This window comes from Vicia villosa, linkage group LG6 (assembly GCF_029867415.1).
Source record: "Vicia villosa cultivar HV-30 ecotype Madison, WI linkage group LG6, Vvil1.0, whole genome shotgun sequence".
NCBI lineage: Eukaryota > Viridiplantae > Streptophyta > Magnoliopsida > Fabales > Fabaceae > Vicia > Vicia villosa.
In genome coordinates, this window is record NC_081185.1 from 62866656 (window position 1) to 62891054 (window position 24399).

The window sequence follows — 24399 nt, forward strand, 5'->3', positions numbered from 1 at the left end:
ATGAAGAATGCAGCCGCCGAGGAAGTCAGTTGAGTGTCTGATTCAGAGGTGGAACATACATTAGATGACTGTGTGAATGGAGTGTGGCTATGGGAGGATTGTTATATCAGTAAGTCGCACGAGTTATCAGAGGTGATACTACGCTAAGAGAATGAAGGTGTATGGTTGGGTAGAAGTTGTGTAAAACTGCTAGAATTATCATGAGCTGCAGTACATTGTGAAGGGTTCGATATACCGGTTGAGCAACAAGATTTGTTGGAATGACAGACGTAGCGGTTATACACTATGGGAATCAATAATGAAGGACGATTTCTAAGTCAATGAGCATTTGGTTTTCAATGTCCTGAAACAGGAACGTGTGTTTAAGTTGTGATAGATGGATCTATTCTGAAATGATGGAGTCACTAGAGACTTGGTTCTGGGGAATATGCAACTTCGGGAAGTAGTAGTCGACGATGGATGTATATGGAGTTCTGGCACGTGTGGTAGTTGGCGGCATATGTGTCTGACGTCTTATCATGCGGTGTGTTGTATGAATCTTGAGGAAGGACTGTTGTTATTCGAGGAGAGGGTAAAGCTTAGTGAAGTATTAAAACTAAGTGAGTTATGGATATAACGTGACTTAGAGGATTTCAAGGTGTGTGACTTGTTGGAATCAGAGTAGCGCAACGGATCAACGGAGAATCAGATAAGTCTGAGGTAGGAATGAACGGAATTTTGTAGGATTTTATGTTGGGATGAAAGTATCTTCCTAGGAGAAATTGTCGAAGCAGCGTTTCGTTCATTCCAGTCTCTCAAGGATCACCATAACTCGAGAGGTATTGTCAATGGACCAGCTTGGGGATACATTTTATGGATGGCATGCGGTCCGATGTTCGTAGGTTATCAGTTTAGCTTGTAAGTCACAATGGTTGGACTGAGTATCAGACCATTGAAATGCTGAAGGCAAGTGAAGGATTGCAATTGATGTAAGTTCTTTGTGGTTATGCCTTGTGTACTATGATTGTACAGGAAGATTGGGGCAATGGTTACAGGTCAATTGTTGCATTTCGCCTCTCATTAGTAGAATCTTGTGTGAGGTTGTCGAATGTCAAGGCTATAGTTGCAAGATGATTACACCTTCGTGGTTTACGGTGACAGTTGTTATGTCTAAATTGAGGTAAGGGTTAAAGTAGGGAGATTCAGTTGTATAAGTAAAGGTGAATTTGGGACAATCATCTTAAGACTTTAGGAACTGGAAGTTAAGACCAAGGAACTTGGCGATCACCTAGCGGTTGTATGGACTCTTGTGGAGAGTGATCGTTGTATGAACTTGGCGATCATTGTAGGTTTTTCTGAAGTGTCGTCGCAGAAAGGAATATTTTGGCATAAATTCTTGAATGGGAAGTAACTCGAGAATTCGAGGTTAGCAGTAACGTATGTTTAGCAAGGATAAGTTAAACAAAGACTAGAACGAAGGATACTCGACATGAGTGGACTGCTAAGATTCTGGAGCTATGGAAATCTAGTATAGAGCGGTGAAGGTCTCGGACCTCAGAAGGATCTTTCTCAAGTATTTCAATATGGAGTATCTGAATAGATGTGTTGTGTAAGGAGTAAGGCTTTCGATCGGAAAGGGTGGAACACCAGTTCTAGCGGATCATGCCCTTTCGAATGGAATGGCACTCCAACAGAGTCGTAAGGGTATATAAAGAAGGAATGTAGGGAACATTCATCCCCTTGTTGGGAGAAACATGAAGAGTTGCTTTCGTGGTGATGCAAAGAATTCGAGGACGAATTCTATTTAAGGGGGGAGAATGTAATACCCCGATTCTCCGACATTGGTAATTGTCATTTTAAATTGTTCAAATGAAGATTAGAGGATGTATAAGTAGTACATACATGTACTTATATTAAGAACTACCAAGATGACTTTTGAGATGGTTAGGATCCAAAGGGGGTAGTTAGAAACCAACAAAGTGGCAAATTGGTGAATATGACTTAGTTAGAGGGTAAAGGAGACATTAACCTCTAAATGCATGGACCTAAGATTGTTGGTAGAGACATTACCTCTTTCAAAACCAGAATTTTGAGAAGAGAATGGTTAGAAGCAAGAGAGAGGAAGGAGAAAGAAGTGGTTCAAGTTTCATTTTCGCAACAATGGTGCAACTCCCACTAAATCAGGTAGAACTCTCTTCTCGTAACTCCGATCCTAACGGTTCTGGTCTCGTTGGAAAGCTAACTAAATTCTCTTCGATTTGCATATATGGTTCGCGTTCATAGCTTCTGTTTTGAAGGAGATATATGAGCTTGAAGTTGGATGATGCATGCTGAAATGAGTTATAAAGGGGTTACGGGTTTGGTGAGCTTGGAGAGGAAGCTTTGGCTATGGTGGAAGTCCAATGGCAGCAAGAACATCCTTCTAACCTCTATTTAGCCAAGGTGAGTTCCATTAGATTAGAAACCTTGGGTAGAATTTAGGGAAGAATTTGCATGTTAAGGGTTTTAGTGTGAGCTAACTTGATGCATGTTTGATTTAATGATGAGATTGTGTTTTATGTATGTAATATATATATTATATCATTATTGCATGTTGTAAATTTGTTTTTGGATTAAATTATGATGCTGGGAATCAATTAGAGGGGTTTGGGTCTGGATTAGAACTCTTAAAATGCAGAATTTTTGGGTCTGTCAGTCATGTAACCGGTTACATGGTTGATGTAACCGGTTACATGTGTGAAAAAGGGTAAAAAATGTAGCTTTTTGGTCATGTAACCCGTTACATGATTCATGTAACCGGTTACATCACTGTTGGGCAGATTTTTCACAACTTTGGAAATTCATAACTTTTGCGTCGTAAGTCCGTTTCGCGCAAACTTTATATCGTTGGAAAGCTAGTAACATGTACTTTCTAATGAATAGGTCCCCAAACCAGAATGTTGACTTAATAATATTTGAACATGCTATGTCGTATATGATCATGAATGTGCTAATGCAACTACTAATAATTATTCCTTAATGCTTTTATGAATGCAATGTGATGGAACATGATAATGTGCTGATGTCCAATGTTTCGGTTAAGCATTCGGATCTGTTTGTCTCACACTCAGTTGATGAGTTGATCAAGTTCAACAACTGAATGAGATATTAGTAAAATCAGGCTAGCAACGCACACTTGAGAGGAGGAAAAGGAATTGCTAGTGATGTCTCATGGCTCGGTCGAGAATCGACCTGCTCTGATACCAACTGTAACACCCCATACATAATTGACTAGTATATTATGCATGAAACATTAAAAATTGATATTTAAGTACATACAAAAGTCCAGATACAAGATGATCCATATTGAGTACAACATGAAATTTTACTAAGAAGCATAATACATGAGTCTTCAATGGATCTTGCACAGCGGAATGTCAAAACCAATGAGGTCTTCGAGCCAACACCACTTCAAGCCATCAATCCGAACCTGCTATCTATCAAAAGCTATTAAACTTCACCTAAAAAAAATATAAGTTGATTGGGGTGATATTACTAAATCTCAGTGAGTCCTCCTATCCTATGGATCCACTCGGATCTACAGGGTACATGCATCAAAACCGAATCCATCATTGATTCGGGGTTTATCCTCACATCCAGTACAAGTACGGAGCAAACAAAGTGACTCGTCCCCATTGGACTTGCCTTAAACAAATACACATTGTATAGCAAACAAGTATGCAAACCCGCATCCATATACGGGGAATCCATAAGTGTAATAAAACCTCGACTAGATTATGGAATAAATGCATCCTCGATGAGTAACCTCCTGCCTATTGTCAAGGGACTTGTACAAGCACACTGCAAGACGATTAAACGGGTTCGCACAAGCCTAAATGGCTGCGAGATGACCTTAGCCTAATTGGCGTCATTGTCCCATTAACCTTCTTCACGCTAGTGAGTTACGCCGAGTACAAACCGCCACCTTAACGCCTGAGCCCATCGGGCGAAATCCTAGTATTAGTCTACGTGACTTCACTAGAGGTGAGTTACCTCATTATGCATTTGCCTACATGGCCGCATAACCCCGACATACTGAGCACGCAAGTGTGTTAACGCCAAGTGAGTAAAAACCCCGTATGGCACTCACGAGCATACTGCAACGGTAGCTCAGATGGACACCTTATTGAACAATACACGTGAACGGGCTATTCCATTGGACTGCACGGTCCGGGAAGACTCATTGACCACATAGTCGGAGTAGCATCCCAATCTAGTCCTCCGACCACTTCGGTTCAAGCATACGCAAATATGACATAATGTCAAAATCACATACAATACAATCAATCCAATCGTTTAACCAAAACGAAGGTGTCCTTATATTTTCATGTATAAAATATAATGGCATAACATTCTCAAATATGGATGTCACATTCTTAGTAAGCAATAGAAAATATATGTCACGCATAACATGAGAATTATTAATCGAATGATAGAGACATAGGTTCTCATACTAATTCATTGATTCACTAAGTGGGGTTCCACTATTTTTAAATCAAACATTCTGGTTTGGGGACCTATTTCATTAGATAGTACATGTTACTAGCTTTCCAACGATATAAAGTTTGCGCAAAACGGACTTATGACGCAAAAGTTATGAATTTTCGAAGTTATGGAAAATCTGCCCAAACAGTGATGTAACGGGTTACATGAATTATGTAACCGGTTACATGATCCAAAAACTGTGTTTTTCACCATTTTCACACATGTAACCGGTTATATCAACCATATAACCAGTTACATGACTGACAGTCCCAAAAATTCTGCATTTTAAGATTTCTAAACCAGTCCCAAACCTATCTAATTAATTCTAAGTATCACAGTTGATCCCAAACGAATTTATAACATGCATATATACATAATCATCACCATGCAAAGGATTAAAGTAATACAACATTCCATAACATTATCAATTAACAATTTATCATATAAGCATGTTAATCATCATGAATTTTCACTCAAACCCCAAACCCCAACATGCAAATTTCCCATGATTCCCCCAAAGTCTCTAACTAAGGACTTACCATGGATCAAATGGAGGTTATGAGGATGCTCTTGCTGCCATTAAACTCCTTTCTTGACACAAACTTCACCTTCAAGCTCACCAAACCCGTAACCCATTCTTCTTCACATTCAGCATGCATATCCCAACTTCAATCTTGATTTTCTCCTTCAAAAAAGAAGCTATGAACGCGAACCATATATGCAAATCAAAGAGAATTTCGTTAGCTTTCCAACGAGACCAGAATCGTTACGATCGGAGTTATAAGCAGAGATATATACCTGATTTAGTTAGTGCTGCCCATGGTGTACGAAAATGGAGTAGATGATAATGAATAAAAGCTTCTCTTTCTTTCTTTCTCTCAAGTCTACTCATAAAAATGTGATTTGTAATACACTCCACCAAACATGTCCTTATTCACATGCACTCTTGTTACATGTCCAAAATGTCCCTCAACTAAGTGACATTTACACCTTTGCCATTTAGTTTGTTTCCAACTAATCTTCTTCCATCCCAACTAACTTTTTCTCAATTAGAGATTAATCCATAATTTATTCTTAGCAATTTATATATGTATAATCTTGCTTAATATAATATGGGATATTACATTCTCTTCCCCCTAATTTAAATTTGTCCTCGAATTCTTTCCGATCACCACGAAAACAAACTCTTCATATTTCGTCCAACGAGGGGATGAATGTTCCTTACATTCTCCCTTTAAAAGACCTTACGACTCTGTCTTAGTGTCATCCCAATTAAATAAACATAATCTGCCAAACTGATGTCCCATTATTCATGATCAGAACCTTAACTATCAAGCAACACGTCTGTTCAGGTACTTCATCTTGACATACCTGGGGAAAGATCCTTCCAAGGTCCTAGACCTTCACTGCTCCATATTAGATTTCATAACTTCAAAAAAAAAATCTTAGTAATCCACTGATGTCGGATATCCTTCGTTTCATTCTCTGGTGTGTTCACCCTCGTTCAGCAACATTACTGACTCACACAGCTCCTAGTATTACTTCTCATTCGAGAATTACTACCAGAACGTCACTTCTGCGACAACAATTCAAATTATTCTCCACTTGAGTCCATACAATGACGTTAGGCGTTAGCCAAATGTCTTGGTCTTAACTTCTGGTTTCCAAAGTGTTAGGGTGGTTGTCCCAAGTTTACCATTACTTATACAACTGAATCTCCTTACTTTAACCCTTACTCCAGTTTAGACATAACAACTGTCACCGTAAACCGCGATGGTGTAATCATCTTGCAACTATAGCCTTGACATTCAACAACTTCGCACAAGATTCTATTGATAAGAGGCGAAATTCAATAAATAACCTGTAACCATTGTCCTAATCTTCCTGTACAATCATAGTACACAAGACAAAACCACAAAGAACTTACGTCAATTGCAATCCTTCGCTTGCCTTCAGCATTTCAATAGTCTGATACTCAGTCCAACCCTTGTGACTTACAAGCTAAACTGATAACCTAAGAACATCGGACCGCATGCCATCCATAAAATGTATTCCCAAGCTGGCCCATTGACAACACCTCTCGAGTTATGGTGATCCTTGAGAGACTAGAATGAACGAAACGCTGCTTCTACAATTTCCCTTAGGAAGATAATTTCATCCCAACATAAAATCCTACAAATAGTCTGTTCGTTCCTACCTCAGACTTATCTGATTCTTCCTTGATCCGTTGCGCTACTCTGATTCCAACAAGTCACACACCTTGAAATCCTTTAAGTCACGTTATATCCATAATTCACTTAGTTTCCATTAATACACGATAATTCCTCATCTACAGTTGTCCAATTACAACACATGCTAGAACTCCATATACATCCATCGTCGACTACTACTCCTCGAAGTTGCGTACTCTCCAAAATCAAGTTTCCACTTACTATGTTATTCCATATTAGTTCATCTACCACAACTTAGGCACACTTTTCGATCTCAGGACATTGAAACCTAAAATTTCACTGGCTTAGAGGTTCGTCCTTGTCATTGATTTCCACAGTGTACATCTTCTATGTTTTTCCCCTTCCAATAAGTCTGGTTGTTTGGTCGGTATAATAAACCCTTCAAAACGTACTGCAGCTCATGATAACTCTCGCAGTTCTACACAACTTTTACCCAACCATACACCTTCATTGTCTTAGCGTAGTATCACCTTTGATAAATCGTGCGACTTACTAATATAACAATCCTCCCATAGCCACACTCCATTCACACAGTCATCTAATGTATGTTCCATCTCTGAATCTGACACTAAACTGACTTCCTCGATGGCTGCATCCTTCATTGCATTGCTTCTAACAGCCAGAGTGTAGCCACAATGCAAGAAATTGCACTTTGCACTTCGAACATCTCTCTTATAGACTCCTCAGAAGTTATCAAACCAAAGTTTCTATGCTTTACCAAGATTAACATTTCTTCACTCAGAGTATCTAGCAATACCTTACCAAACACATCACACATCGATCTGATCCAAGATACAACTCGCACATTCCATCACGAGTAGCCAATGGTACATGATAGCCACTCACCATGCTTACCAGGATATCATGACCGCACATGAGTCCCACTCTAGAAACTCATGCAAAATTGCCAACTTAACACTTTACGAGACAAGAACGTCTGCAAGGTATAATCTATCTCTAACTTGCGCGAGCACGATCATTCAGCGTCTCTATAAGCATAGTATCGGATCTTGATCCATCTCACCATCGCATGTCTAGTTATGCTTCTACTATCGAGCGCGGCGTATGGATCCTTATCCCACATACCTTATGAGAGTCTGGATCTGCATCTCACAAGTTCCAAATTAGAATTCTACCTTAGCTTCAGATCGCCTATGTCCCACACATGTCGGAAAAAGGATGACTCACGCATCTTGTGCATGATAGCGATATTGTGGCATTATACCCGTCTGGTAGTACTAACATGGTGGTCCAACTCCGAGGCCATGTATCCAGGTAACCTACCTCAGTGGTGAATAATGATCCCCACGCGTATCCTATAGTTGCAACCGACAAGTGTCTGAACTGGCCTCCAACATGTTCATCGTTCCTCAAGTCCTTCAAATTACATTCCTCAGGATGCTAAAACCTGAGAGTGCTACACATCAAAGAAGCCTAAAAGAGGAGAATCTTCTTGTGGCAGAAGATCAGATAAGAAGAAGGTCATCTGCTATGAGTGCAATGAACCTGGACACTTCAAGAATGAATGTCCAAAACTTCAGAAGGAGAATCCCAAGAAAAAGTTTGATAAGAAGAAGGGCCTTATGGCAACATGGGATGATTCTGAATCAGAATCAGAATCAGACTCTGAAGGTGAACAAGCAAATCTTGCACTAATGGCCACAGTGGATGATGGATCAGAATCTACATCAGAATCAGATTCTGAAGAGGTATTTTCTGAACTATCTAGAGAAGAGTTAGTTTCCAGTTTAACTGAACTTCTGGAACTCAAGGCTCATCTTAGTATCAAATACAGAAAGCTGAAAAAGCTATTTGAATCTGAAACTAAGAAGCTGGAAGTGGAAAATTCTGAACGGAAGGAAAAAGTTTTAAAATTATCCGAAGACATTGGATCTCCTTCTAAATCAGAAAAATCCAATCCTAGCCTCAATCATATTCTGAAAGGATATGACTCGAGCTTCAGAAAGTTTCTATCCAGAAGTATTGGCAGAAGTCACCTTGCTTTTATGATATATGGAATTTCTGGAAACAAGAGGATTGGCGTTGGCTATGAGGGTAATATCCCACACAAATTTGAATCTGTTGATGAGTTAAAAATCACATACAAGCCATTGTATGGGCAGTTCAAATACGGCCACTCTCATGATATTAGGCTCACTTCACATGCACAAAGCTTTCATGCTACACACACCAAGAAGCATGTGACACAACCTAAAAAATATCATGTTGCCATATCTAAAGAATATCATGCTGTCCTTCCTGTTAATTATTTTGCTAAACCCAAGTTCAATCAGAACTTGAAGAAAACTAACAAGAAAAGACCCAAGAAATTGTGGGTACCTAAGGAGAAGATAATTTCTGTTGCATATATCCTTGGCAGCAAAGAAGACAAAGCACAAAATGTCATGATACATGGACTCTGGGTGCTCGCGACATATGACGGGAAGAAGGTCTATGTTCCAAGACCTGGTGCTTAAGTCAGGTGGATAAGTCAAGTTTGGAGGAGATCAGAAGGGCAAGATTATTGGCTTTGGAACCATAAGTATGGGTAACTCTCCTTCCATAACTAATGTACTTCTTGTAGAAACGCATAACTTATTGTCCATAAGTCAATTAAGTGACAATGGTTATGATATAATCTTCAATCAAAAGTCTTGCAAGGCTGTAAGTCAGAAGGATGGCTCAATCCTATTTACAGGCAAGAGAAAGAACAACATTTATAAGATTGATCTTTCTGATCTTGAGAAGCAGAAGGTGTCTTACCTTATGTCTGTTTCTGAAGAGCAATGGGTCTAGCACAGAAGATTAGGACATGCTAGTTTGAGAAAGATTTCTCAGATTAACAAACTAAATCTGGTCAGAGGACTTCCAAATCTGAAATACAAATCAGATGCTCTTTGTGAAGCATGTCAGAAGGGAAAGTTCTCCAAACTTGCATTCAAGTATAAGAATGTTGTCTCTTCCTCTAGACCGCTAGAACTTCTGCACATTGATCTGTTTGGACAAGTCAAAACAGCATCTGTCAGAGGGAAGAAATATGGATTAGTCATCGTAGATGATTATAGTTGCTGGACATGGGTAAAGTTCTTAAAACACACGGATGAGTCTCATTCAGTGTTCTTTGAATTCTGCACTCAGATTCAATCTGAGAAGGAGTGCAAAATCATAAAGGTTAGAAGTGATCATGGTGGTGAATTTGAGAACAAATTCTTTGAGGAGTTCTTCAAAGAAAATGGTATTGCCCATGATTTCTCTTGCCCTAGAACTCCACAGCAAAATGGAGTTGTAGAGCGAAAGAATAGGAATCTACAAGAAATGGCCAGAACCATGATCAATGAGACCAATATGGCTAAGCACTTCTGGGCAGAAGCAATAAACACTGCGTGTTATATTCAGAATAGAATTTCTATAAGACCTATTCTAAATAAGACTCCTTATGAACTGTGGAAGAACAGAAAGCCCAACATTTCATATTTTCATCCTTTTGGTTGTGTGTGTTTTATTCTAAATACTAAAGATCATCTTGGTAAGTTTGATTCTAAGGCAAAAAAATGTTTCCTTCTTGGATATTGTGAACGCTCTAAAGGCTACAGAGTATACAATACTGAAACATTGGTTGTAGAAGAGTCAATCAATATCAGATTTAATGATAAGCTTGGTATTGAAAAACCAAAGCAGTTTGAGAATTTTGCAGATATAGATATTGATATATCAGAAGCTGAAGAACCAAGAAGCAAAGCTTCAGAAACTGAAAGTATCAGAAGCAAAGAATCAGAAGATCAAGTTGCTGCATCTTTAGAGAATCTCAATATGTCGGAAGAACCAACAGTCAGAAAACCTTCTAGACTCACCTCATCTCACTCAGAAGATGTAATCCTTGGAAAGAAAGATGATCCCATCAGAACAAGAGCATTCCTTAAGAACAATGCAGAATGTCAATTAGGTCTTGTCTCTTTGATCGAGCCAACTTTTATTGATCAAGCTCTAAAAGATCCAGATTGGATAATTGCTATGCAAGAAGAACTTAATCAGTTTACAAGGAATGATGTATGGGATTTGGTTCCTAGACCAAAAGGATTTAACATCATTGGTACAAAGTGGATTTTCAGAAACAAGCTCAGTGAGAAACGAGAAGTGGTAAGAAACAAATCCAGACTGGTTGCTCAGGGCTATAGTCAGCAAGAAGGTATTGACTATACAGAAACCTTTGCACCAGTGGCCAGGTTAGAATCTATTCGCTTACTAAATTCCTTTGCCACTCAACATAACATCACTCTATATCAGATGGATGTTAAGAGTGCCTTCTTAAACGGCTATATAGATGAGGAAGTCTATGTCCACCAACCTCCTGGTTTTGAAGACGCTAAGTCTCCATAACATGTTTTCAAACTCAAGAAATCATTGTAGGTTTTCCTGCGACTTTAGCACAAAAATTGTTACACTGTGCTGGCTCTGTGGGACAATAATTTGATGGAAAACATGTTGTGGAGTCGGATTTAATTTCTCCTGAAACAATAATTTAAATTCCATTAGATATAATATAGAAATTGTGTACTTATAACTTTTCAAATATCTTGTATTTCATAAAATGATTATTTCTCAAACAAAACATATGCCTTTTAATATACCTGATAGCATCCAACAATCCATATGATTTATTAAAAACATAATATGATGCGATAAAATTTAAGATAAAGATATAGATTATTACCGTCAAATATGTTTGAGGAAATGCAAATGATAAAAAAATTATTTATTTAAAACAAAAACATATGCCTTTTAATATACTAGATAATATCATACAATTCAAGGGCTTTTATTAAAAACACAATTGCGACTCAAGTACTTTTATTAAAAACACAACAATGCAAATGAATCAATGAAAATTGAGTTTTATATATAGGTTATTACTTGCAAAGATGTCTGAAGCAATGCAAATGATCATAAATGTTATAAGGGGAGTCTTGTAGAATGCCATCTTGTTTATAAATGTGGAAATAAGCATCTTGCAATGGCCTATTTATAATGACTTGGGGAGTTAAATTAGATCATTGGGATCAAGTAAGAAAAAGGACAAAATTTAATTAGGAAATCGGTTGATTTGCAATGGCCCTTTTAATAATTTAATAAATTTATTAAAGTTGTTGATTTAATTAGATGCTTATACATAAAAATAAAAAGGAATTAAAAAAATTAGCATTCCACAGTTGGGATTTAAACCCAGATTCTTAAACATGATAGAATTTTCGGTAGTGCAACTATGAATGATGTGATATTTATGTATAACTTGATTTTTATATTGTTGTGTATCAACATAGCAACCAATTTTTATATAAATTTAATAGACATTTTTGTTTAAAAAATTCTTACCACAAAGTTATTCTAAAAATATTTTCAATACATTTTTTTATAAAATATATATATATATATATATATATATATATATATATTAATTTGTTTTGGCTTTATTTTACGCTTAAAATATATATTTATTTTACTAAATATGAAAAGCATCTTTAAAAAACAATATTATTTTGCAGCCGGGGTTCAAAAATGGATTCTTCAACATGTTAGAGTTGTCGGTGGTGCTACTCCAGAAGATGTGGTGTTTGCGAGTAAATTGATTTTTATATTTCTGTGTATCAACATTTTAACCAATTTTCATATAAATTTTTTATACGTTTTTGTCGCAAAATTTTTTGCCACAAATTATTCTAAAAATAGTTTTAATATTTTTTATAAAATATATTTTTTAGTTATTTTGGTTTGACTTTATATTACTAAACATTAAGATGAATTAAAAATATACATTCCGCAGCCAGCATTCGATCCCAAATTCTTGAAAATGTTAGAATTGTCGACAGTGCTACTGCAGATTATGTGATATTTACGTATAAATTGATTTACACATCGCTAAATATCAGCATAAGAACCAATTTTTATTTATTTTTTTACACAATTTTATTACAAAAAATTTCACCACGAAGTTACTCTAATAATACTTTCAATAAACATTTATAAAATATTAATTAAAATATTTTTATTTTTTTACTATGAAATTTTGTTTTAAGTATTTAAGTGCAAAGTTATTTTAAATATTTTTTATAAAAACCTAGAGATTTTTTAATTAAGTGGTTTTGATTGAATTTTACTATAATACTGTATAAGTAAATTACATAATATAAAAAGTACTATTTTAAAGTTTTTTTTAGATAAATGCTTAGTTATATTAGACCAAATAATAATAATAATTTAATTAATTTATAAAAGTTGTTGATTTAATAAGATTCTTATACATAAAAATAAAAGGGAAATAAAAAAAATTGCATTCCGCAGTTGGAATTTGAACTGAGATTTTTAAATATGTTAGACATGCCGACAGTGCAACTATGTATGATGTGCTATTTATGTTTAAATTTTTTTTTATATTTTTGTGAATTAACATAACAACCAATTTTGATATAAATTTTGTAGACATTTTGTTACAAAAAAGTTTACCACAAAGTTATTCTAAAAATTTTTTCAATACTTTTTTTATAAAATATATATATATATATATATATATATATATATATATATTTTAATTATTTTTTTTTGGCTTGATTTCATGCTAATAATATATATTTATATTACTAAATATGAAGGGGATCTTTAAGAAAAATAACATTTCGCAGCCGGGAGTCGAATATGGATTCTTAAACATCTTAGAATTGCTGGTAGTGCTACTGTGGAAGATGTGATGTTTACGAGTAAGTTGATTTTTATATTGTTGTGTGTCAACATAACAACCAATTTTCATATACATTTTTTACACATTTTTTTTACAAAATTTTTTACCACAAATTATTCTAAAAATAGTTTTAATATTTTTTATAAAATATATATTTTTTAGTTATTTTGTTTTGACTTTATATTACTAAACATAAAGAGGAATTAAAAAAATACATTCCACAGTCGGGATTCGATCCCAAGTTCTTGAAAATGTTAGAATTGCCGGTAGTGCTACTGTGGAATATGTGTTATTTATGTGTAAATTGATTCACACATCGCTAAATATTAGCATAAGAACCAATTTTTATTTATTTTTTTACACATTTTTGTTACAAAAAATTTCACCACGAAGTTACTCTAATAATACTTTCAATAAACATTTATAAAATATTAATTAAAATATTTTTATTTTTTTACTATGAAATTTTGTTTTAAGTATTTAAGTGCAAAGTTATTTTAAATATTTTTTATAAAAACCTAGAGATTTTTTAATTAAGTGGTTTTGATTGAATTTTACTATAATAATATATAAGTAAATTACGTAATATAAAAAGTACTATTTTAAAGTTTTTTTTAGATAAATGCTTAGTTATATTAGACCAAATAATAATAATAATTTAATTAATTTATAAAAGTTGTTGATTTAATAAGATTCTTATACATAAAAATAAAAGGGAAAAAAAATTGCATTCCGCAGTTGGAATTTGAACTGAGATTCTTAAATATGTTAGACATGCCGACAGTGCAACTATGTATGATGTGCTATTTATGTTTAAATTTTTTTTTATATTTTTGTGAATTAACATAACAGCCAATTTTGATATAAATTTTGTAGACATTTTGTTACAAAAAAGTTTACCACAAAGTTATTCTAAAAATTTTTTCAATACTTTTTTTATAAAATATATATATATATATATATATATATATATATATATATATATATATATATTTTAATTATTTTTTTTGGCTTGATTTCATGCTAATAATATATATTTATATTACTAAATATGAAGGGGATCTTTAAGAAAAATAACATTTCGAAGCCGGGAGTCGAATATGGATTCTTAAACATCTTAGAATTGCTGGTAGTGCTACTGTGGAAGATGTGATGTTTACGAGTAAGTTGATTTTTATATTGTTGTGTGTCAACATAACAACCAATTTTCATATACATTTTTTATACATTTTTTTTACAAAATTTTTTACCACAAATTATTCTAAAAATAGTTTTAATATTTTTTATAAAATATATTTTTTTAGTTATTTTGTTTTGACTTTATATTACTAAACATAAAGAGGAATTAAAAAAATACATTCCACAGTCGGGATTCGATCCCAAGTTCTTGAAAATGTTAGAATTGCCGGTAGTGCTACTGTGGAATATGTGATATTTATGTGTAAATTGATTCACACATCGCTAAATATTAGCATAAGAACCATTTTTTATTTATTTTTTTACACATTTTTGTTACAAAAAATTTCACCACGAAGTTACTCTAATAATACTTTCAATAAACATTTATAAAATATTAATTAAAATATTTTTATTTTTTTACTATGAAATTTTGTTTTAAGTATTCAAGTGCAAAGTTATTTTAAATATTTTTTATAAAAACCTAGAGATTTTTTAATTAAGTGGTTTTGATTGAATTTTACTATAATAATATATAAGTAAATTACGTAATATAAAAAGTACTATTTTAAAGTTTTTTTTAGATAAATGCTTAGTTATATTAGACCAAATAATAATAATAATTTAATTAATTTATAAAAGTTGTTGATTTAATAAGATTCTTATACATAAAAATAAAAGGGAAAAAAAATTGCATTCCGCAGTTGGAATTTGAACTGAGATTCTTAAATATGTTAGACATGCCGACAGTGCAACTATGTATGATGTGCTATTTATGTTTAAATTTTTTTTTATATTTTTGTGAATTAACATAACAGCCAATTTTGATATAAATTTTGTAGACATTTTGTTACAAAAAAGTTTACCACAAAGTTATTCTAAAAATTTTTTCAATACTTTTTTTATAAAATATATATATATATATATATATATATATATATATATATATTTTAATTATTTTTTTTTGGCTTGATTTCATGCTAATAATATATATTTATATTACTAAATATGAAGGGGATCTTTAAGAAAAATAACATTTCGAAGCCGGGAGTCGAATATGGATTCTTAAACATCTTAGAATTGCTGGTAGTGCTACTGTGGAAGATGTGATGTTTACGAGTAAGTTGATTTTTATATTGTTGTGTGTCAACATAACAACCAATTTTCATATACATTTTTTATACATTTTTTTTACAAAATTTTTTACCACAAATTATTCTAAAAATAGTTTTAATATTTTTTATAAAATATATATTTTTTAGTTATTTTGTTTTGACTTTATATTACTAAACATAAAGAGGAATTAAAAAAATACATTCCACAGTCGGGATTCGATCCCAAGTTCTTGAAAATGTTAGAATTGCCGGTAGTGCTACTGTGGAATATGTGATATTTATGTGTAAATTGATTTACACATCGCTAAATATTAGCATAAGAACCATTTTTTATTTATTTTTTTACACATTTTTGTTACAAAAAATTTCACCACGAAGTTATTCTAATAATACTTTAAATAAATATTAAATTTACTCTGTGGATGGCATGTCATAAAAAAATGCCCACAAAAGAAAGATTTTACAGGTTTGGCCTTCTTGACTCTAGTATGTGTAGCTGCTGCAATGAGACTGAAACGTTGAATCATATCTTCTTCTCCTGTAAAACTTTCTATGATATTTGGGTTTCCGTACTTGACTGGCTAGGTTTGAACCATACCCTGAATAACTGGGATGAGGAAATTCGTTGGATTCTTCATGCGAGTAAGGGCAAAGGTAGTAAGGCTGAAGTGCTCAAATGTGCATTTACGGAGACAATCTATGAATCATGGCTGTATAGAAATCAGCTCTGTTTTGGTCCTTCCATAGCTAGTGATACCATTAGGAAAAAAATTATTGGTTTTATCACTTACAGGTGCTGGATGAAGATTAAACTTAGAAACTACTTAGCTATGATTATGCTTCCTACATAGTTTTCTTGTTAATTAGTGGCTGGATCTTTTAGATCGCCTTTGTTATCATCTGTTTTTGGTTAAATGAAAAAAAGTATATCATTTCCCAAAAAAAAATACTTTAAATAAATATTTATTAAATATTAATTAAAATATTTTACTTTTTTACTATTAAATTTTTTTAAAATTATTTCAGTGCAAAGTTGTTTTAAATATTTTTTTTATATAAAAACCTAGATATTTTTTAATTATGTGGTTTTTATTGAGATTTTCTTGTAAAATAAATCACAATATTGGCATTTAAGTATTATTTTGATAAATAGACTCGGAGATACTAGATGTCATTTATTAATAAAATGTATACTATTTTCCCCAATTTAATATCCTAAGCTAAACCGTGGTTTAAAATCCAATCATTAGTTTTTCTAACAAACCAATTTTTAGTCTTATAACGCGTATCATCCATAAAGTAGAGTAGTTTAGAGCTAAAATATATATATTAATATAATCATTAAGAATATATTTGGAAATTATTTTTATTAAATTTGAATGATTTCATCTATAAATGAATTCTATCTCCTAATTTTTTTTGTTCTGTCATTGTGTTCATGGGGATGAGAATATCAGTCTAATGAACTAATTAAATAATTAAATATTAATTAAAATTTATTTATTTTATGATTATTTTTTCATAATTTCTTCTAATTTAAACCATAATATTATCTTTTAGTTAATATATTTACAAAAATATTGTACATATATTACATATTTTATTATTAAATATTGGAACAGTTACTGGATAAAATTTTTATTGATACATCTTTTAATGAAATATAAATTCCATACATTAAAATACTAAGTTTATATTATATTTTCACATACGAGAAAAACAAAATACCACGTCTTGAAATATTTTGATTTTTGAAGTTAATGGTAGATATTTTATAAGTTAGTAATGTTATTTTAGTCATTATTTTTATAAATTTGATTATAAATTTCATATAACTATTAATTAAATGATTTGTAAATATAATAATTAACCATAACTTTGTATTAAGAAATATAAAATCTTCATTTGAGCAATTAAGTAGAATTTATATAATTAAATATTTTAAAAGAAATTACATTGTTAATTGTTCAACTTATTTTATAGACTGTTTGTAGATAAATTTATTCAACTAAATGGAAAAACTATAATTTTAAATTAAAATTTCCCAACCGCCAAATTGCAACAACATAAACCCCCGTTACATGAGCCACCTTTAGGTTTTCCTGCGACTTTAACACAAAAAAAGTTACACTGTGCTGGCTCTGTGGGACAATAATTCGATGGAAAACATGTTGTGGAGTCGGATTCAATTTCTCCTGAAACAAAAATTTAAATTCCATTAGATATAATATAGAAATTGTGTACTTATAACTTTTCAAATATCTTGTATTTCATAAAATGATTATTTCTCAAACAAAACATATGCCTTTTAATATACCTAATAGCATCCAACAATCCAAGTGATTTTATTAAAAACATGATATGATGCGATAAAAATTAAGATAAAGATATAGATTATTACCGTCAAATATGTTTGAGGCAATGCAAATGATAAAAAAAATATTTATTTAAAACAAAAACATATGCCTTTTAATATACTAGATAGTATCATACAATTCAAGGGCTTTTATTAAAAATACAATTGCGACTCAAGAACATTTATAAAAAACACAACATATATATATATAGGTTATTACTTGCAAAGATGTCTCAAGCAATGCAAATGATCATAAATGTTAAAAGGAGAGTCTTGTAGAATGCCATCTTGTTTTTAAATATTGAAATGAGCATCTTGCAGTGGCCTATTTATAATGACTTGGGGAGTTAAATTAGATCATTGGGATCAAGTAAGAAAAAGGACAAAATTTAATTAACAAATCGGTTGATTTGCAATGTACCTTTTAATAATTTAATTAATTTATAAAAGTTGTTGATTTAATTAGATGCTTATACATAAAAATAAAAAGAAATTAAAAAAATTAGCATTCCATAGTTGGGATTTGAACCCAGATTCTTAAATATGTTAGAATTTTCAGTAGTGCAACTATGTATGATGTGATATTTATGTATAACTTGAATTTTATATTGTTGTGTATCAACATATCAACCAATTTTTATATAAATTTAATAGACATTTTTATTTCAAAATTTTTTACCACAAAGTTATTCTAAAAATATTTTCAATACATTTTTTATAATATATATGTATATATATATATATATATATATTTATATATATTATAATTATTTTGTTTTGGCTTTGTTTTACGCTTAAAATATATATTTATCTTACTTAATATGAAGAGAATCTTTAAAAAATATATTATTTCGCAGTCGGGATTCGAAAATGGATTCTTCAACATGTTAGAATTGCCGGTGGTGCTACTCCAGAAGATGTGGTGCTTGCGAGTAAATTGATTTTTATATTTGATGTGTAACAACAATACAACCAATTTTCATATAAATTTTTTATACATTTTTGTTACAAAATTTTTTGCCACAAATTATTCTAAAAATAGTTTTAATATTTTTTATAAAATATATTTTTTAGTTATTTTGTTTTGACTTTATATTACTAAACATTAAGATGAATTAAAAAAATACATTCCGCAGCCAGGATTCGATCCCGAATTCTTGAAAATGTTAGAATTGTCGGCAGTGCTAATACGGATCATGTGATATTTATGTTTAAATTGATTTACACATCGCTAAATATCAACATAAGAACCAATTTTTATTTATTTTTTACACAATTTTGTTACAAAAAATTTCACCACGAAGTTATTCTAATAATACTTTCAATAAACATTTATAAAATATTAATTAAAATAATTTATATTTTTACTATGAAATTTTGTTTTAAGTATTTAAGTGCAAAGTTATTTTAAATTTTTTTTATAAAAACCTGGAGATTTTTTAATTAAGTGGTTTTGATTGAATTTTACTATAATAATGTATATGTAAATTACGTAATATAAAAAGTAATATTTTAAAGTTTTTTTAGATAAATGCTTAGTTATATTAGAACAAATAATAATACTAATTTAATTAATTTATAAAAGTTGTTGATTTAATAAGATGCTTATACATAAAAATAAAAGGGAATTAAAAAAAATAGCATTCCGCAGTTGGGATTTGAACTGAGATTCTTAAATATGTTAGACTTGTCGACAATGCAACTATGTATTGTAATACCCTACCAATATGTGTCTAGAATCATATCAGCAGAATACTAATAACTGGTACTGAGTACATACAAAAGTCAGGAATAATAACATAAGATGTATACATTTCAAAATCATCTTGAAGATGGATACAATGAATATATCTACACAATGATAATAATACACAGCGGAAGAAAAGATCAGGCACAGTCTTCACGGCATCAGGTCAAAAGCTCTTGATCCAAGCATCTAGCAAAACTCGATCTTGCACGGTACCTAAAAAATAAAAGATGAATGGGGTGAGATTACTAAATCTCAGTGAGTTCCCCTATCTTATGGGTTCTCTCGGCTCTACAGGGTACATACATCAACTACAGACCCCTGACAGATCCTAAGGTTTCCTCACTATCCAGTAGAGGAAAGCATGTCAACTCGTAACACCACGATTGAATGTCCACTAACCACCCGATTAGATATTATGAGAACATATCACATGTTCAGATATTAGGTACATGTTTCCTCCAGAACAGGTCTTCCGGTTTTACCTGCCAACCTTCTGTCGGGAGCTACCCTCAAGGTCTGGTCTTCCGGGTTTACCTGCCTATCTGCCCTCGAAACAAGACCCCAAAACATACCTTTTCAATCTACATGGTAAGTAACTCATATGACTATAGAGAACCATGGAACCGACATTGAATCGCCACAACGATTCAACTCGTCCAATTTCCTGGGTCCAAATCTCACATAGAAATTCACCCATAAGGAAACAACAAAAGGAGAAGGTGAGGTACACATCCCTGGGAGTTCATCCCCGAAGAATAACTCCTGAACTAAGGAGCCGACCCATTCCCGAGACCAAAGCCCGAGAATGCCTGCAATATATGTGGCACAGGGGCATCCTTGGAATTTCTTCACAAGAAGTAGCCAACATATATGTAACGTGCCTACTCGCAGTTACTGTCCTTTTGTATGTCCTCTAACCCCTCGTCACATACTTACTACACCATTAGATTGTAGAATTTCAGAAGAAGTCGCTTGATAGGAAAGAGGGAATATCAGGCTAGAATATGTTCATATATCATATTTTAGGTATCCTAAGGCTCAGCTTACCATATCCATATTTTGTTTATCGACATACACAAGTTTCACCAAGTTGTAAGGCCTCCTCGCCTCTTGGTTCACATGCTTAGCTTCACAAGCTATAATACCTAAACATCTTTAGTGAACATGGCTAGCTTTGATTTTCATCATCGCTCATTCTATGATGCCTACTACCCTCTTAAAGGAACACTTGGGCACCAATGCCTTTAGAACGGTTAACAAATCAATTATCCAAGTCTTATCTTTACTAATCAAGGTACAAGAACTTTAAAATGGATTTGGTTGATACTCAAGTGTATGATAATGTTGTGGAAGCTTAGGCATCTCATAGCCCTTTCCATTAGATTTCCAATGCCTCCGAAGGCGCCCAATTTCGAGTTACGGATCTCCAGTTATGATCGAAACAGTAAAGGGATGATTTTCTGTCAGGTGCAATCGATTTGCACTGGTGTGCAATCGATTGCTCACTGAACCAGAAGCGCAGAATGCCAATTTTTCACCGTGCAAACGATTGCTTGACCCCTGCAATCGATTGCTTACTGAACCAGAAGCAAAAAGCACGTTTTTCTTGCATAAAACCAGTTCCAATAGTGTTCTAACTCATCCATAGGTTCCCCAACAATCCAAATACGAATCCCATCATATATTAACATTCCATGGCATACAAAAGCATCAAAAGAACACAGATTTCATCAATTAAATCATCATGCAAAGTATTGATCACAATCTAAACCCTTAATCATGCCAGGTTCCCAAATTCTACCCCAAGTTCTAACTATGGAACTCACCTCAAATTCACGCTTGATTCTGGATTCCATGCTCTTGAACAACTAGCCAATCGCCAAACCCGTGTGCACTTCCAACACCAAAACAGCATCAGACCTCCAACTTCAGAAGCGTTTTCCGACCTCATCGCAAACATGCACATAACGAATTTATATACCAAAACGAAGGGAATTTTGTCTATTTTCCAGAAAATCAAGAATCACACTGATACGAGTTGTGAGGAAGAAGTTATCACCTATTTAGTAGAGGCTGTCCCAGATTACGGGTTTGCGCATCTTCATCTTTATGGACATTCATCCATCTTCTTGATTCTCCAAAAGCCCTAAGTTCTTCATGAGATGATAATGGAGATGGATTGGAGGTGAAGATGGTGATCCCATAACTCCTTGATGCTCCTTATAAGTTTCTTAGCCCTCATCTTCAAAGTTGATACACATGCATCCATGGAGGTTTGATGAAAATGGACTTTCTTCTTCTCCTCATCTCTTGCCTCACGTTTTCTCTCTAGCTTTCTCCCATAAATTCTGATTTTTGTTATAAAAAGAAGAGAATGTGTAACCAAACAAATCCTTATGTTCTCTTTTAATGGGTGAATTTACCATAATATCCTCCAACTATGCAATAATCACCAAATTGCCATTTGGTTCAATCCTAACCAATCTTATGATTTCTACTACCTTCTCATAGATGCTATTTGTCTCATGTTTAGAAAACATGGAGTGTTACATTCTCCCCCCCTTGAAAAGAATTCGCCCTCGAATTCCTTCTTATCACCAGGATACACTGTCTTCTTCCGACAAGGGGGTTGATTGTTCATTACGCTACTCCTTTAGATAAACCTTGCGACTCCATCCGATCGTTGCTCTATTAATTATCTTAGTTTTTCCTTTCGATACCGATAATTCACCCTTAGTGCCTTATCCACCGAACAACCTTGATCAAGTCTTCCCCAATATTAGATTACCAATAAATTAAGCTTTGGCTAACCAATACGAGTGTCATCTTAGTCTCACTAGTTCATCCGAAAACTTTTTAAAGTTGTACACATTACTCCTGAATACTTATTCCACCAACCGCTTCTCAACAATTCTTTTGCCGAAATAAATCTTACTAGTTTCTTATACTTATTTAGAATCCAACTGATTCATTCCTCTAACTCGAAACTACAACCTATATTTATAGTAACTTCTGACATCTCATCGATTCCACCACTAAGCTAATTTCTTAGGGTAATCTCTGATTCATGGTGTATCTTAGGAGGTAGTATTCTCACATCATGAATCCAACCGTAATGATATTGCATTTTGGCTATTTCTCGAATAGTCCTCATAGAATCCCTGTTATTCCAAATTCCGGTCACATCCTCAACTCTGTTAAAGTGGCACCGTTCTACATTTCGGATACTCACTAATACACCCACCGTATACCTCAAGCTGAAATAATAACCATATGCCAATCTGATAGTGTTGCTCAAGCTAGGGTCAAACCAATAAAGTCATCATAAGCAACAACTTGTTGATTTTCCACTACCAGTCAGACAGCAATCGACTTGCACCTCATGCAAATCGATTTGTAGGCTGCATCATTTTCGAATACTCATTTCCCAAAGACCAAATCACTAACTGCCTCATCATTTTGTGTTAGGTCCATTTAAACACAACTTGGTCGCATGCTACGGTTACAGAACATCTAAATCCGAATAATTAATGAATAGGAGTTTGTCTTTCCTTATCAACTTCCACATCATACAACTATGATAATTCTTCCAATTACAATACGTGCTAGAGTCTTAACCACACTCACCAACACTACTAGTCGAGGTCGAGTAGTTCTTAACATCAAGCCACTAAATACTCCGTCATCCTTGGAAAATTCTCCTTAGAATACAACCCTTGTCATACATTTCATTTTCCGAACTTCTGAAAATGAATACTCGCCAAAATGAATTCATGTTACTTTACTAATTCCCGAATCATACAGCTGCTACAATAACTTTGTCAACCTGTCCATAGTTTATTATCAACCATACGACTTCATACCGCTGGCATGACAACACTTCCCAGAATCCATATGGCTTAACCGATATAACAATACTTTCATAGTCGCACTTCAACCACACTATCATCTAATGCCTTTTCATTTCTGAAACTGGCACTAAACTGACTCCCTCGGTCGCATTCCCCAATGCATCATTTCTAGCAGTTAATTGTATATCATAATGCAAGGAACCATACTTCGTGTCTAGGACATTCCCTTTTGAAATTCCACGACACTCCCAAAATCAATGTGTCTCTGCTTACCGAGACTGACATTATTTAACTTCTGAGGATCTATAGATACTCCCCCCGATAGTTCTCACATCGAGATAACTCAAGACATACTTCGTCCATTCTAACATTAATCACCAATGTAAAAGAATAGTCACATAATGTGTTGGTCGGAATATGACGATCACACACACATCCCATCTCGGAAACCACGCATAAAGGTTAGCTAACTCTAACGAAACAAGGAGCATCCACATCGTAGAATCTAAAAATTCTCAAGCAGTCTCGACCACCCAAGTTCTCCTCATAAGCGTAGCATTAGAATCTAATCCACCTTTTCGTAGCCTACTCGCATAATCCTCAATCATCGAGTGCAACGTGTTGATTCTTATCCCACCTACCTTATGAGAATCTGGATCCGTGTCTCACAAATACCAATCTCATCCT